General features: G+C 52.2%; 1 protein-coding gene across 3 annotated transcripts in view; it reads right to left on the bottom strand.

Moving 5' to 3' along the window:
* LOC116938504 (homeobox protein Hox-D3) overlaps positions 1 to 16,203 on the bottom strand; it is a 185,044-nt gene extending 168,841 nt beyond the window's left edge. Inside the window, exons 1-2 of one of the 3 annotated variants that reach the window (XM_076059869.1) lie at positions 16,133 to 16,203; positions 14,225 to 14,726 (exon numbers count right to left, since the gene is read on the bottom strand). The gene's annotated coding sequence lies outside the window, so the exon portion shown is untranslated. The other 2 variants (XM_076059878.1, XM_076059856.1) reach the window with 2 other exon arrangements.
* Positions 16,204 to 16,470: the final 267 nt, after the last annotated feature.

Raw genomic sequence — 16,470 nt, 5'->3', positions numbered from 1 at the left:
ATACACAGCCACTGGCTCACGCACAACAACCCTCTAGGAAATAATACAACACGCAACCCCTTCCTATAGGGCATAAACAACACCACCACCACAAACTCACACTTTCATCTGCGTTAGATTACAAACAATGCAAGCACACGATTCGCTTAATTAAATGCGGTTGGTTTTAAAATCTACAAACATTTTAACTGTCATATATGTAATAAACCCAATACAAAGATCCCATTTATAGCCTGAGCAGTGTTGGGGCAAGTGCCGTTAGCGAGCACCAATGAAGGCCGTCACGGCACACGAGGGGGTCGGGTGGCCAGCTCCAGGCCCGGCCGCCTTTGTCTCCCTAGTGGCGATGTTTACACGTCGCACCAGGTACTCATTTGAGGCCGAGTCGACCTAGGTGAAGGCCCAGGGTTGGTTCAGATAATTATAATTAATCGTTGCTGGTGTTGGTGACCGTGAGAGCGTCGCGCTAACCCGCTGCACCACCGCTCGCCCCCACACGCACGCTCCAGGATATACCCCACACCCACGACGTGTTGCCATACGATTCGGAACGTTTCCGGATTGGTGACTGCGATGACGGATGTCCAGAGAGAACCTGTGTGCTATATAAAATGGGAAGATGGATGTTTTCTTAATTATTCGCAGCGGTGTGGGGGTTCAGAGGGGAGGAATACGCGAGCCCAGGGTCGGCTCTTGCAACTGCGCGCGCTATACGATGGGACCGTCTCTTCAGCCAAGGGAGCAGCGTTACCCGAGTCTGAATTGTCACGCACGAATATAACTTATTTGGTGATGATGCTGCCGAGTTGACAAGTACAACGAACAAACGGCAACAAAGCCAAACGCATTCCGTGTCGGTAATACTGTGACCTCAAAAGGAAAAATATGTCACAGATGACGTTTCGTGTAATGGTCCTTCTTCATAAATACGTAAATATAGCGGTTAAACGGTGGACAGTAAGAGCGTAGGAGACTGCACGTATCACCATTGGGCCTAATGGGAATGCAATTTTACAAATGGTGTCCGATGACCGTTCTTTAAATAAAACAAATATAAGGCACATGGATAGTTAGACCTATAATGTAGCTTCTGAGAACCAAGCAAAGCCTTCAATATTCACACAGTTTGACTCACAAAATACAAACTAATGCAAATCACGTGTTCACCACGTAACCCCTCCTAATACAGTTACACTCCATACGTAGTAGAGACTCTCCATCCACTTGGTAAGGGACTCGTGTGTTATCATGGCGGTACGAAGACAGCGTTCTCAACAGACTGTTGGGGCAAGTGCCGTTAGCGAGGACCACCATACAAAGGCCAGCGCTGCGCACGAGCGGGCCGGGTGGACAGCATCACGCCCGGCCGCCTTCGTCTCCCCAGCGCTGACGCTCACACACACCGCACCAGGTACAATACAGGACTCGAGGCCGAGTCGACCTGCTGTTGGTCGCGAGGCGGAATTTAAACTCTGGTGGGGTGCAGCGGTGGTGCAATGGTGAGCGCGCTGCGTGCGCTACGACCCCGGGCGACCCGCGTTCGATTGCCGCTCACGGCCAACAACCAGTGACGATTATCTCAGCCGGTCCCGGGCCTCCCTGTAGGCCAACTCAACCACTCAGATTAGTACCTGGAGGGGCGTGTAAACATCGCCACTGGGGAGACAAAGGCGGTCGGGCGTGCTTCTGGCAACCCACCCCCTCGTTAACCTTGCGAGCCTTCATGAGGTGCTCGCAAACAGCACTTGCTCCAGACATATGTTTAAGGTTATACGGGCGGGGGGATCTTTGTCTTTGTGCATACTGTATTTATTTATGTATTAAATATTAATTACAATACACTATCAGAAACATGGAATCACTTTATTATCACGTTTTCGTATTATGCACAAGCCGCAACGGAAGTCAAAACCTACCCATGGCAGTAAATATATACGCATACGTTTGTATAATATACTGCATATATGTGTATAATAAATTAGATTTTCATTTGTTTTTTGCATTTATAAAACGCAAAGAATTGCGCTGGCAGGTGGTGTTCAAGCATGCATTTGTTGTTGTTGTCGATAGCTCTGTCCTTTAGTAAATCAAAGACATAAAATAGGACGACGTTTCGGGAAACGATCCTTCGTTTGAATTATCTGAAAGGCCGTGAACGGTTTTAAGCGACGAATGTGGCGAATGCTTATTTAAATAAATATATTCCACGCAATACGGATGAATAAGAAACGCGATTACAGGAACGTGTTGGACTTAAATTGGGGAAAAAAACGAATCACAGCAGACACCGACGGACAGACAGAGATGGGGCCTACGGGCACAAACTCGAGCGCTTCGCTTCAATTCTCGCTTTGCGACAAGACGCAACTAACCATCAACGATGCACTGCCAGAAAGGCCGTGTGGTTTTCGATGGCTATCGCGTGTATATATATATCTATCTATCTCAACACGTGAGTTTATTGTTCATATGTGGAGAGAGACGCACACACATATGCGAGCAGGCGTTGTGTATGAAACGCAAGAGTCTTCTTCCGAGGGTCACCGTGGCGACAAAGACGAGGGGTTTGTGGTGCGCACCAATTCACACAAACACCCACCACCACCACCACCACCAAATTCACTCTACGCGACGCGGCTCGCTCAATAAAAACATAAACTTATATAGTCCTATATATATAGTCGAGACAAGACAACAACCCCCTTCCCCCCCCCCGTATCGCCTTTAACCGACTGTTGGGGCAAGTGCTGTCAGCGAGCACCTGTGAAGGTCGGGAAGAGGGGGGGGGGAGGGGTGGCCAGCACCATGCCCGGCCGCCTTTGTCTCCCTCGTGGCGATGTTTACTAATTTTTGAGGCCGAGACGACGTAAGCGAAGCCCAGGACCGGTTCAGACATCCGTCACTGGTGTTGGCCGTGAGCGGGAATCGAACTCGCGTCGGGTCGGGTTTCGTCACCCCCCCCCACTCACGTAATGACACAGCAACACGAACGTCGCTTGTTGTTACTGAGCGTGCCCCTACCAATACGCTTACTACACTCGAATGCAAACAACAACAACAGCAACTATTATTATTACTACCGCAACGAAAAATGAGCGGAAATGTTTCGTTGAATATGTCGACGTGAGTCTAAGGTCGATAATTCGATCGTCTAGGAAAATGTAACGACGCTTGTGTGATAGACTGCTCCAGGAGATTGCGCATGCAATTAGTGTGTGTGTGTGCGTATACACATTGAACTATGATATATATACAAGCGCCTGTCTGCATATACAATTACATATATAATTACGTGTAAATCATATATATCTCAGTATTATAATACATAAATATATATATCGTACTGTGTATTATTAATAATATTATATACAGTGTATTCTACAGTATATATTCCGTATTGTGTATAATTATATTCTAGATATATGTTTATGTATATTATATAGTTCATATACCGTAGCGCGTGTGTGTCATCATTGTGAATATTGCTTTAGTGAGTGGTGTATAAACACAATTAACAAACAAAATACCCTCGGCATTCATGAACGTCATTGCCTTAAAAATAAATAACTCGATACATCGGGTCCAGGACCGGTTCAGGTAATCGTCACTGGGGTTGGTGACCGCGAGCGGGAATCGAACTCGGGTAGCCGGGTTCGTAGCGCAGCGTAGCGCTGATCACAACACTACCAAACAACCTGGGTTCAATTCCGGCTCGCGATCATCAACAGCTACCGTTCCCCACACACACAGACAAACCACGCGATAACGCGACCACCACCACCACCACTCTGTGATGAAATTCGCAAGCGAAGGCAATAACGCGCCTGCGTGTGTCCGTATGTTCGCAACAGAAGAGTGCACAATTGCGACTCATAGCCGGATTAAGTGAATGCATCCCGACCACCAGATCTCTCGTGTCGGGAATACCCGCGGGAACACACAGGACAGCTGCTAACGATTATTTTAATCATAAACGGGGTTAGCTTCGAACGCGAAATACCGACGACAGCCATAATGGGTAGCGGTGAGAGAAAAAAAAGCTTCACAACAGCTCATCGAATTCCTTCAGTATAAAACGAATGTTCCGATTATGATTCCGAACTACTGGGCTAAAATGTGCACAGTATCGTATGAACTGCACACGATTCCTGGGGCTGCTCTACGCGTTCGCGAGTCGCTTCGCAGAGCGCTCGCGTTACGCAAACAGGGCGCGCATTGTGCATTACGATCGTGTGGTAGCCGTCTTTGGACACCGTTGTGAATACGCGCTGGGATATCGCATCGTCACGAAGCGTTGCCGCTTATACGTTTACGTCTACCTTTCCTTTCTCCCTTTTACGGTCACAATGTTGTTGACGAATGCGTCGGGGAGTTTTATTCATCATTATTGTTGCTGTTGTTATTATTTGCGCTCGGACATCACTGCCAATGCAGTAGTAGCAAGCAGCAGCGGCGGCGGTGCCGGCTGCGGCGTCACCAAATCGTGTGGGTTGTAGATCGCAGCTGCTCACCACCAAACGTCAGTGGCGAAGATTTTAACCGGTCCTGGGACCTCTCCCCCCCCCCACCTCAAAACGAGTGCCTGGTGCAGCGTGTAAACATCATCATTTGGGGGGGTGTTGGCCACCCACCCCCTCGTTGTGTACCGTGCACGAGCCTTCGCGAAGTACTCGCTAATCGCACTTGCCCCCCCAAAACAGTCCGTTAAGGTTATATAGGGGGGTGGGGGGGGGGGCTTTGTCTTCTGTATATACGAAAGAATGTGCATGCATAGGTCGTACGTGTATATAAAAATGTACAACATTGTATATGCGTGTGCACGTCTTCTTGTATACATCGTCGCGACTGAGCGACTAGATGCTCATAAATCATTGGCGAGATCCGAAACGCAATTTCACGATATTTCGCGTCGTCGCGAATATCCGGCCCGAGTCGTCTCGAAAGCGTGCGAGAGTCTCGAGTCGAGACCTGCGATAAACATGGCCCAGAAGTGCACTCGCTCGACTCCCACACACGGGGCGCTGCGTTGGCCTAAAAACTTCCCGAGAGCCTTTCCCGTCTTCCGCGACACATTTCGAAAGTGCACGCACACGACATTCATGGCCAGTGCACCAAGCGATTCGCCTCGCGTCGGAGTGCGACTCGTAAGTAGGTACAAGACAGCGGGAAACGTTGTTCTAAACCGGCCGTGGGGTGGGGGGTCGGGGGTCGGCAACCAAAATAACAACAAGCGACGTTCGCTCGTTTCTCAATCCGCTTGTCCTGGTGAGGGTCACAGCGGCAGCAGCAGCGTATCGAGTCGTGGCGGTCCACACGTCCCTATCCCTGTCGACAGACTCCAAGTTCTTCCTGGGGAATTCCCAGGCGTTCCCAGGCCAGACATGCGACACAGTTCCCCCTCCAGCGTGTCCTGGGCCGGCCCCCGGGGTTCTTCGTCCAGGTGGGACTGCTGCTGCCCGGTAGAGTTCCAAAGTGGAGTCTATCGGGGGGGGGGGGGGGGGGGAGGACATCCTTACCAGGTGCCCGAACCACCTCACAATGGCTCCTCACGATTCCCGGAGGAGCAGCGGCTCGACTCTGAGGCCCTCCCCGGATTGCCGAACTCACCGCCAGATCACGGAGAGCGGTGAGACAGGGCAACCCTGGGGAGAAACCGCATTTCGCGAAGCCCCATTTTTTTTGTACCCCGCGATCTCATTCTTTCGGCCATTACCCAAAGCTCACTACCCATAGGCGAGCGTGGGAACGTAGATATCGACCTGTGTGAACCGCGACCTTTTTTGTTTGTTCGAGAACTCGGCTCCAGCTTCGCCACCACGGAATGGTGCACTGGGACACGCGACATTGTGGAGAAGAGGCACACGTTGTTGTTGTTGTTGTTCGAATTCGGTAACAAAACAAAACCCGTACTGAAATATTTCAAGAGCCGCAACGCAACGTGAATAACGAGACGGTGGTTCCTTAATAAATGACGTCACGAGGCAGCAGTCCTTAAAAGAGCCGCACCGGATGCGCGGCTCCGGAACCCGCAGGTTGCCCCCCCCCCGCCCCCCACCCTCCCATGTTCTGAACACAAAAGCGATCGGGACCCAGAGACGCTCTACAGCAGTGGTTCTTATGACCTTTACAGCAGCCTTGCACCCTTACCGCCCCCACCCACCCACCCACCCTTTGGTTCTCAATGGTTACAGAATGTATAATGTTTATACAAACATGGGGTTTGATGACAACAAAGTAGTCTAACTAATGGCCCCGTGCTAAATTTGCGTTTCGATTATTTACCTTCGAAACATATCTTGGCCATATCTCGCACCCCCAGAAAGGGCATCTCCGCTCGACAGTTTACACGGATCAGAAGCCAACATTTGGCACGAGTAATCGTGGTTATGTCCGAGTTTGAATATCATTAACCTCTCCCCACCAACCACCCCTCAACACGTAAATAATTCGGGGGCTAAAACTGTGAAAGATTGTAATTCTGAGTCCAGGTGTACAACATCTGTATCCGATGGGGTTCAAGCGAATCGAGGTCAAATATTGAGTGATTGGTTGTGCCATTTTATCAAACTTAACCTGTGGGTGTTTATATTCTTGGTTCTTTCGGTAAAGTCACGTAGAAGGGAAACAATAAAATAATAAAATAAAACAATAAAATTATCACGACGTTTCGACTGCAACACAAGCAATCATCATCAGGTGTGAAAACCACAGCAAGAAAATTTGAAAAAGTAGGGGTTTTTTAACGTTAGCACCACGGAGAGCGATTTGGCAGTTATTCAGATGGACGAGTCCATCTATGCAGTCGAAACGTCGTGATAATTTAATTGTTTATAATTTTAAAATATTTTATTGTTTCCCTTCTACGTGACTTTACCGAAAGAACCAAGAATATGAATCCCTGCAGTCACGAAAGCTTTAAATCTGTGGGTGTTTGTTGTTGTTGTTGTCGTTTAATGGTCACAAGCTGGCCGAGCACAGCTTTAATAGTGTCCAAACGCTTAAGCGCTGTCAATAAAAAAAACAGCGTGATTAAAGTTATACGAGATACAGGAGTTAATACTTTTAAGTAATTGAGTACAGGTTATTTATTGTAAGCACCTCCTGCTTAGACCAAAGTGCATTTCGTGTGCATTCAAGTGCAGTTCAACAGTGGTCACGGTACGAAGATGACCATAGCTAGAATTAAACAAAACATCGTGTTTGGTGAAGTGGATTGATGGGCCAGCAATCCTTGAATAGTGATTATAAAAGCGTATATACGTATACACATTATTTTTTTAATCGATAGACCTATTTTTTTTAAACGCACGTGTGAAAACATTACACTTATAAGGACATATGTTTCCAAATTAACCGGGGACGTATTTACCAAACAACGCATAACGCGGCAACTTGTAGCAGTGGGTTAATTGCGCTCATTATAAACAATCAAAGAAAAACGAATGCATTTATTTTTGTTTCTCGATATTCAAATGGTCGGACTCGAGTTGTCAAACGGGTCGGACGCTACAGCTCAAGTCACGCGTTTAGAACTAATTGGATGATTTCGCTGATATAAAATGTCCAAATGATAAGCCACTTTGTTGAGCTTCCATTTGTGGCCATGTCGCTCTTGAACAATAAGCTAATACACCTCAGTGGGCTTTGTGTCTGGCAGGATGGGGCTGTTTTAGTTTCATTTGTAGATGTCTGGGTGATTTCTTTAGCTTTCTTGTACTTTGCACTACAATTGTGTTTTTATTGTTTGTCGTCGTAACGTTCTTCCCCGCCCCGAATGGACATCTGTGAAAAAGAGCTTTATAGCCCATCGGATTCCCTCCAGTATTAAATAAATATTGTGATACTGGCTGTGGGTTACTCTCATTGCGCACGAGTGCGTCAATTAATTGGAGAAAATTGTTCAGACCGAGCGCACACACCCACTGCTCCGGTTAACTTGTCCAGTTTAAAAAAAAAGAGCAAATTTGAATACGAAATAAATAGCTTGTAACTTTGTCATTTCGATAACATTTAACATATCCGTTATTTTAAATTAACCTATCATTTGTGTGTATTCATTTATATATAACATATTTGACGCAAACATCGGATACCACGTCAATAATAGTAAACAAATTGTTTGGGGGTGTTGCGTTCGCAGTGCTGTGCAAGCACACATTAACAATACACAAGCAATCACTCATTCGTCAATACCACTGTCAAATGATGTGCTATGATACGTCAAACGGTGTGCTATGGAGGTCTATTGCCCGAAACGTCACCTGTGTTTTTATTTCCTTTAAAGACCACGGTGCTATTGAGGAATGCGTTGATATTCGCTATTAACCAGGGGCCATGGTTGGCATGGGCCTTGGTTATCAGGGGCCCCTCTGTAGCCCGGCGCCTGGACCCCGCCGACCCCTGAACCCTAGTGCAGGTGCACCGCCTGCGCACTCCTCGATAGCTGTGCAACTCAACACACCGATGGGATTATTCAAAACATATATATTGTACTTCGGCCATCTGTCAATAGGTGTCTCTCGTGAGCAATCGCAGCCAAACATTCGTTGCATTCAACTTTTTATTTTATTTTGCCACAGCTCTCACAGATCAGGGGCATGTCGTCTCAAACTCCCAAAGCTTTGCATAAAAAAAACAATATAGATTATTATTATTTGAGTTCACCACTTTGTCAATATCCTTGAGTTACGAGCGGAAGGTCGAACAAATACAAAGATCCCCCGTATGGCCCTAACGGACTGTTGGAGCAAGTGCTTTTAGCGAGGCTGGTACGGCACACGAGGGGGTGGGTGACCAGCACCATGCCCGACTGCCTTTATCTCCCCAGAGGCGACGTTTACACAATCGACCTTGGGGGAGCGCCCAGGACCGGTTCGTATAAAATCGTCACCGGTGTCGGTGGTGGCCGTGAGCGGGAATCAAACTCGCAGTTGCCGGGTTTGTAGCCGCAGCGCGCTAACCACAAGCCACTTTCGCTCCCCAAAGAGACACAAAGACACAGACAGACACACACAGACACACGTCTCCCAGTAAGTGTTTGAGAGCGCAGCGCGAGTGATACCTGTTGGGCGAGCGGCGCCCTGGGTAAACTCCGCACTCGGACCCGAGACTCTACACGCCGCGCTCCCCACGCCGAGGTTACACGGAAGGCGATGTTGATACCGCGTCGACAGTGAATGGTGCACGAGTGAAAAAAACATAAGCCAGGTTTTTTTTTTTTGGGGGGGGGGGGGGTCGTGTAAATATAAATGCGTCGTTAAACCCGCCACTACCCGACGCAGCCGATTCGTAAGGTTTGCCACGTCAACGAAATACGCCAATTCGTTTACTCATACAGCACACCGGTGTGTTGGAGAATAAACCCACGACATTTACAATTCGAGTAAGCCCACGCGTTGCAATGAAAACAACAACAGAACAAATACAAACAAAAGCACGCATTCATTCATCGACAGGCTGATGCGCGCATAGATCTCATCCGCGAATGGAAAATTAAAGACGGAGCCAAAGTAGGGTGAGATTCGTGGCCACGCAACTCGAACTTTAGGAGACCCGACAAGCAAAGTCCAGAGACACTGAGAGAGCCGTAGAGATATATGCATTGAGGCCAAGTCACATTCGTGCGACTGTGGTCACGCAACCCAAAAACTATTGGGACCGTACAGTAAAGTCGCTGTGGCGTGCGCTGCTTAAACGGAGGAGGGGATAACCAAAAACGACACGGACACTCTCTCTGCTCGAGCCCCCTCTTTGTCGTCCGCAGTAGACCACGACATTTGTCATTTGGCTCCCGGGCATATTGCTGCGATACGCGTGAATGAGGACTCTTGTACAAGGCCGCTTCCCCGCAACATCAACGTTTCGTCTCCGTTTCGCCGATGCTGCTGTGCGCTCACGCACCCCACGGATCTCCCGTGCAAAATAGCCGGGGGAAAGTGGCGAAACGAGCTCAAATAAAATAAATGTAAACTCAACGTAATTGAACTGCAAAGACCAACAGATCACATTATATATACACACATGTGAATGTACAATAGGCTATACTTCGCCGCTTGGCGCGCATTTTTTTTTTACAGCGAAACTAACGACCAAGCGGGCATAAAAACATCGTTTAACTCGGCTGATCTTCTTGCCGTATGGCTGATATAGATGCAGAGCCACGACCACAAGTTCACATTCACGCGGTCAATGAGAACCCGTAACGAGCTCTGGCGAGTCCAACGTTTTCTCGCCTCGTCATGGAGGCCGACAGAGACGATCGTTCGACGTTGCCTCGATGACCCGCGTATTCGGTTCTCGTATATGACGCAATGCAAGTATCAGAATCCGATGAGCTTATGAATCTCTTCACCCCCCCCCCCCCCCCCCCCCCCACAGATGTCCAGTGAAAGCAAATCAGCACGTTACAAATACAGAAAAGTTCAAACCAACGCACGCATTTCGTACACAGCACCGTATATCCTTGCTTGCATCCCTCAACGCAAAGCTGTGTGTACCTTGACATTAGTCATTGTGCCAACGCAAGGTTGGATGCACTTTTGCACGCTTGTAAGTACGCATGCATATTTGTGTGCTTGTGTCTACATCTGCTCGTACGTTCACGCGTTGTCTGTGCCGGCGTGTATCTGTATGTATGGGGAGTGGTGGCGCAGTGGTCAGCGCACTCCGCACTGAACCCAAACACCCGAGTTCAATTCACATAGTCGTGGGCCTCCCGTAGGTCGGCTTGGGCTCAAATGCCGGCCACCCACCCCTCCTCGTGTGCTCCTCGCTAACAGCACTTGCCCCAACAATCTGTTAAGGCTATACGGGGGATCTTTGTCTTTGTGCGCGACGGTCTATTGCGACGATGTCCGTGCCACACTGCAGAGCCCGACGGGGGGGTGGGGTGAGGGTGGGTGAGGGGGGCGAGGGTGGGTGAGGAGTGGGAGTAGTGAGGAGTGGGGGGCTGGGTCCGAGCGGTGGACACTCGGCGTGGTCCCCAGTACTCAGAGATGATACCCGAACGGACCTGGCGAGGCTCACCCAGCACGCACCGCCGCATTCAATGATACAGCAACAACAAAAACAACGATCGCCCTAACAGACTTCTGAGGGCAAGTGCTGTAAAGTGAGCACATGGGTGTTTGGGATGGCCAACACCACCACCACCACCAACCACCCAACCACGACCACCTCGTGCACGCGTCGCGACTGACTCGACACAGCAAAGGCAAAAATATTTCACGGCACCGCGAAACGCAATGCGGACTGAGTGACGCTCTCGATAGTAGCCGAGATGATGTCACCGTCGCTTGACCCCCCCCCACCCCCGGCAACCTGCCACCAACGCAGCCTCGTCCGCTGCGTAAGCTCGCGAGAAGGAGAGAGAGAGAATGTTGACCGTGCTGAAGGATTCACAAAGAGCCGTGGGGGCACTACGGCTATTTTAGTGCAAGTCGGTGGTGGCAATATTCACCGGAAAGGCGGGTTTTTTGTTGTTTTATCTGGGTTGTTTTTAGCCAAGAGAAACTATGGCAACTTCTGTCTGGAAACACAATGGAGCGCGGTGCGGGCACACTGTCTGGTGAACATTTCCCGTGATGATTGTCTTAGCAAATTGCCCCCCCCCCGAACCCTCCCAGTTTAATCACGTGCGTGCGTGCGTCCCCTTGGCGTGTCGGATCACACGACCGCTCGCTCACACGCAGGGGCGGGGGGCGCGCCCTTCCCCCCCCCCCCATCTCTCTCGCCAGGGGACCCAGCCGCTGATTTTCATCCAGAAACCTCGCGGGGGGGGGGGGGGCCGATGCCGACTTCGTCCGCGAGGCGGCGCCACGCCCGCGAGAATAGCCCCCCCTAATCCCTCCACCGAGGCACACAAAGACAAAGATCCCCCGTATAGCCTTGACAGACGTTTGTGGAAAGTGCTGCTAGCGAGTAGCACCTATGAAGGCCTACAGAGCGCACGAGGGGGTGCTGGTTTGCCAGCACCACGACCCCCCCCCCCCGTCTCCCGAGTGGCGATGTTTCCACACACACCGCACCAGGTTACTCATCTGAGGCCCTAGTCGACCTGTATCGAGGAAGCCCCAAGAGCGGCTTAAACATTCACAACTGTTGTCACGGCACACCGCACGGGGGCGCGTGCACACCGCGCGACACGCCGCGCGCCACAAAGCGCGCCACGAGGCATCACGCACAGCACGCGTGCGTTGTCAACAGCGGGCATCGCACGCGCTACCGATAGCGTGCACACGCACGCACGCACGCGACTACATGCCACAAGCGGCGTGACGCTACCTAGTCACCGTCACGTACACACGGCACGTGACAACGGTGTGCACACGCGGTGTCGGCGCGTCGTCAAACAACGGCGCTGCACGGCGCAGCGGCCACTGCAGGGCGCCGTGCCCGATGTTCCACTCAGTGCCGACCCACTCACGCCGCATTCGCCGCTTCGCACAGCCTCTCGGCGCGACCCAGGAGCTTGCAGCTGTACCCCACCACCATCACAACCACGAACACCGCCATCACCACACACACGCACAGGTGGTTTCACACGGTTCGTTGCGCGCCGCTCAACCCAGAGGGGTCCCCCGACTGATGAGGCCGCGTGAATCCTCTCCCTCGGCACAGCGATTCCTTTTATTATTCCTCTTCTTCTCCTCCGCTGAGCGACGGGAGTCAATTGACTCGGCGATTTCCGGTTTTAACAAAAGAACTCCTCGCGCCGAAGTGAGCCGCTCCGTTGTCGCTCCGCACTTCAGCCGCAAGCCTTCAAAGCTCGCGTAACCCCCCCCCCCCCAAACACAAACACGCGTCCACCCATCTCACGTGCAAAGACCCCCCCCCCCACACACGTATAGCCTTCAACAGACTGTTGGGGCAAGTGATGTTAGCGAGCACTTACGAAGGCCGGCACGGCACACGAGGGGGTGGGCAGCCAGCACCACGCCCGGCCGCCTTTGTCTCCCTAGTGGTGATGTTTACACATCGCACCAGGTGCTCATTTGAGGCTGAGCAGACCTAGGGGAGGCCCAGGACCGGTTCACTATAATCGTCACTGGTGTTGGCCGTGAGCGGCAATCGAACTCGGGTCACCGGGTTCGTAGCGCAGCGTAGCGCTAACCGCTCCCCCACACACCTCCTACCATGCGTGTGTGTGTATAACTAAACACAAAGTCACCTCTCTAAACACAAAGTCAACAAATCTCAACTCACATCGGACTGCGAACGAAAGTAAACCATGGTAGCCGCAGGCAAATAAAAAAAAACACACGCACAGCTACCCCTTCTCCACTGCTCGATGGAGAACGTCAACGCGGTGGTTAAATGGAACAACCGCGAGAGACGGTGTCTTGAATGTTCGAATCGCCGCGCCGATTCACAAAAACAAAAACCTGGACACCGCGTCGCTCCAGCCGGACTTGAAATCACCACTCGCTGGCTCGATGCTGGGGTGTCGTCGAAGGCAGACGAGTAGGGGAGGAGGTGTGTGTGGGGGGGGGGTCGAGAGGATTGTCCCGTGCATTCGACAGTCGCGTGGTCTCACAGGGGGGGGGGGGGGTGAGAGAGCCCCCTATTTAGCAGCGAGCACGACTTCGCTCGCCTGCGGGCACGAGTTTCGTGGGTGGAGCTCCGCGCCGGGCAGCGACTCGAGCTATTTATGCGTTTACAACACCGAGCACAGCCCTGCTACGAACACAGAGCTGTTTATGTGTTTATAGCACGGGGAACAGCCCTCGCTTCGCACCAAACACAACACGCGCAGAGCGATGTAAAACCACGGGATATCCCTCTGCGTGTTAGAGGCCACCCTCTCAATGGGACTGCCATCACATTCCGGAGAGGGCCCGTCAATGAATGGAGCCCAGCGAGCGTGTGTGTGCGCGCGTGTGTGTGTGGACACCGCGTTATGCGCGATGCAGAACGCGCTTTCGCATGCAGCGCGTACTTCTGACTGCCAAAACATTGCACCACTCAACCGGTCTGATCGAATCGCTCGCTCATATTGATGATGATGCTGCTACCGCCGCCGCAGTAAGGCGGGCCCGTAGCTTATTCCCCCCCCTCCACCTCTCTCTCTTCAAAATAGCATTTGACAGCATTTTCCTGGCGTCGTGAAATCGCGCACGATCGTTAGGAATACCAAATAGTTGGGTGCAGAACAAGGCGCGGCGTGCGTGCGGTGTAGAAACGCCGAGCGGAGCGACCCCCCTCGCGCGCCGCGCCCGGCACTCACCTCGCTCCGGTGGCGCGGCAGGGGGTTGGGGTGGTGGTGGTGGGGGGGCACGGGCTCCATCCTCTTCCTCCTCCCGGTCTTCCTCTACGTCTTCCTCCTCTTCGTCCTGGAATTACTTGTTCGCGTCTCCCACACGCTTTCTTCCCGAGGCGCTCCATGCTTCCGTGTGTGTGTGTTTTTTACGTCTCTCTCTCTCTCTTGGCCGCTCCTTATAAAACCCCGTGGAGCGACGGGTGGGGGGGGGCCGTTGGCGAGGGAGCCGAACCAGAGCAAGTTCAGGTTGCCACCCGGCAGTATTGAAGAGCAACATCTCACCGGGCAGTCGTCTCGAGCCTCGCTCCCCCCTCCTCCTCCTCCTCCACATCTTCATCTCCATGCCTCACCCCCTTCGTCTCCTACTGCGCCACCGCTCCGACTGGCTGTACCACTCCTCATCTTCGTCTCTTCGTCCGCCGCCGGCGGAGCTCGGACGCCGCTGCCGCCGCGCTCTGGCACACGCGCACTTCACGAAGGCGCGGGAGAGAGAGGTGATGGTGGAGGGTGGGGGAGAGAAAGGGGGAGGGAGGAAAAAATTCGAGACGTTTTTTTATTCCGTCCGTGGGCGAAATACCTGGCAGAAATCATAAACATGAGCAATTGTCATGCGTGCCCATTGGCCCGTCACGTGACGCGCAGCCAATGCGCGTCACGCGCGCGCTCTCATCCCCGGCACGAGGGCGCGTGACGTCACTGTCAACCCACCCGGGCGGATGCCATTGGGCGTCGCTGGGGGCACGTGCTCGGGAATATTCTAATGAGGCACTTTGGAGGCCGCACCCTCCCTTCCCCCCGCACCCCGCTCCACTCGCACCCCCCCCCCCCCCGCAGCTCGCATCCTTCACGTTGATGGCGGCGCCTCTCATAAACCGGTTCGCAAAATGATTATTGGTGCAAAACATCGGCGTCGGCGTCGCGTTGCTGCGCCTCCTCCCCCGCCCGCCTCCCCCTTTACGCGAGGCTGCACTGAACGCACCGTGGAGCCGCTTGCCTTCCAAACTATAATCGCTACCGCGAGTTGAATCGATGATGATGATGACGACGGACGACCCTGTGACGGGTTTGCCATCCTGGGAACGCGCGGTGTTTGACGCAGGCGCGGCAGCCACACTCGGAAGGGACGATGTTCTCCACGACCGAATAAATTCGAGCTCCAGGAGACGACTGAGTCACCCGGCGCACGCACGCGGCTCGATGCGCCTGGCCGGGTGTCATTATTGAGTGCAGAGCCCCGAGCCTCGTGGAAACGAGAAGAGATCATGCGGGAGTGACGGCTCAAACCCAGCCGGACTCCATCATCTGGTAGAGCCGCGCCGCTGCCGCCGCCGCCGCCGCTGCTGCTATCGGAGCGCGCTACCCTGCACCTCAGACCCCCCCCACCCCGCCGTCTCACGCAGCGGCTCCGTGCAGCTCCGAATCAAATAATCGCACAGACAGATGAGGCAACGATGATCTGACGGTGGTGAAATGTTAACTACCTCGCCTGGTATACAGGACGTCGTGGGTTCGATCCCGACTCTGACGCTTGCTGTATATTTGGAGTTTGCGTGTCTCTCTCCCTTGGATCACGTGGATTTTTCTCCGGGTCCTTTTTTTTCCCCTCTCCACATTTCGAATCAACGTCACGCGTTTCGATGTGTTTGGCTGCTACATATTTCCACGTGAGACGCCACTTCGTTGAGCGGTCATTTGTGGCAGCCAGGTCGCTTGTGAAAAAAGCAGCTATATAGCTCAGTGGGGCCTTACCCTGGTATTTATTTTTGATTATTTTTCTTTGAACCTATCTACGTGACTTTACCGAAACACCCAAGAATATAAATATAATGTTTAGTTGAGTTTGGACAGCGGTGATAAAATTCCAGCAGCGCCCACCAAACTTGCAGAACACCCACTGCAGCAATCCGAGTTCTCGGCGGGTGTCGCAATGCCACCTCCCCACCCCTGCCACTTCTGCGCTTTAACATCCCTGAATTAGGCCCTGATGATAGCTGGAGCTAGGGGGGGAGGGTAGCCGTACTGGGGGCTCCTAATTAAAACAATTATGCAATTAACAGCGCGCCCCGGACCGCGTGGCACGGCGCGCAGGCCGACGCGCGATGTTCTTCAACCGCGCGTGCGACATTTTACGGTCAATTATCACTCCCGCGCTACAGCGCCGCGGTGATTAATTACTCCTGTGACGCGGTCCGGATAGGATGCGTGCAATTGGC

Source organism: Petromyzon marinus, chromosome 4 (genome assembly GCF_048934315.1).
Source record: "Petromyzon marinus isolate PM22_M1 ecotype Great Lakes invasive population chromosome 4, UKy_Petmar_22M1.pri1.0, whole genome shotgun sequence".
In the NCBI taxonomy this organism is placed as follows: Eukaryota; Metazoa; Chordata; class Hyperoartia; order Petromyzontiformes; family Petromyzontidae; genus Petromyzon; species Petromyzon marinus.
The sequence above is the reverse complement of the archived record's forward strand: the minus strand, read 5'-3'. Positions and strand labels throughout refer to the sequence as shown.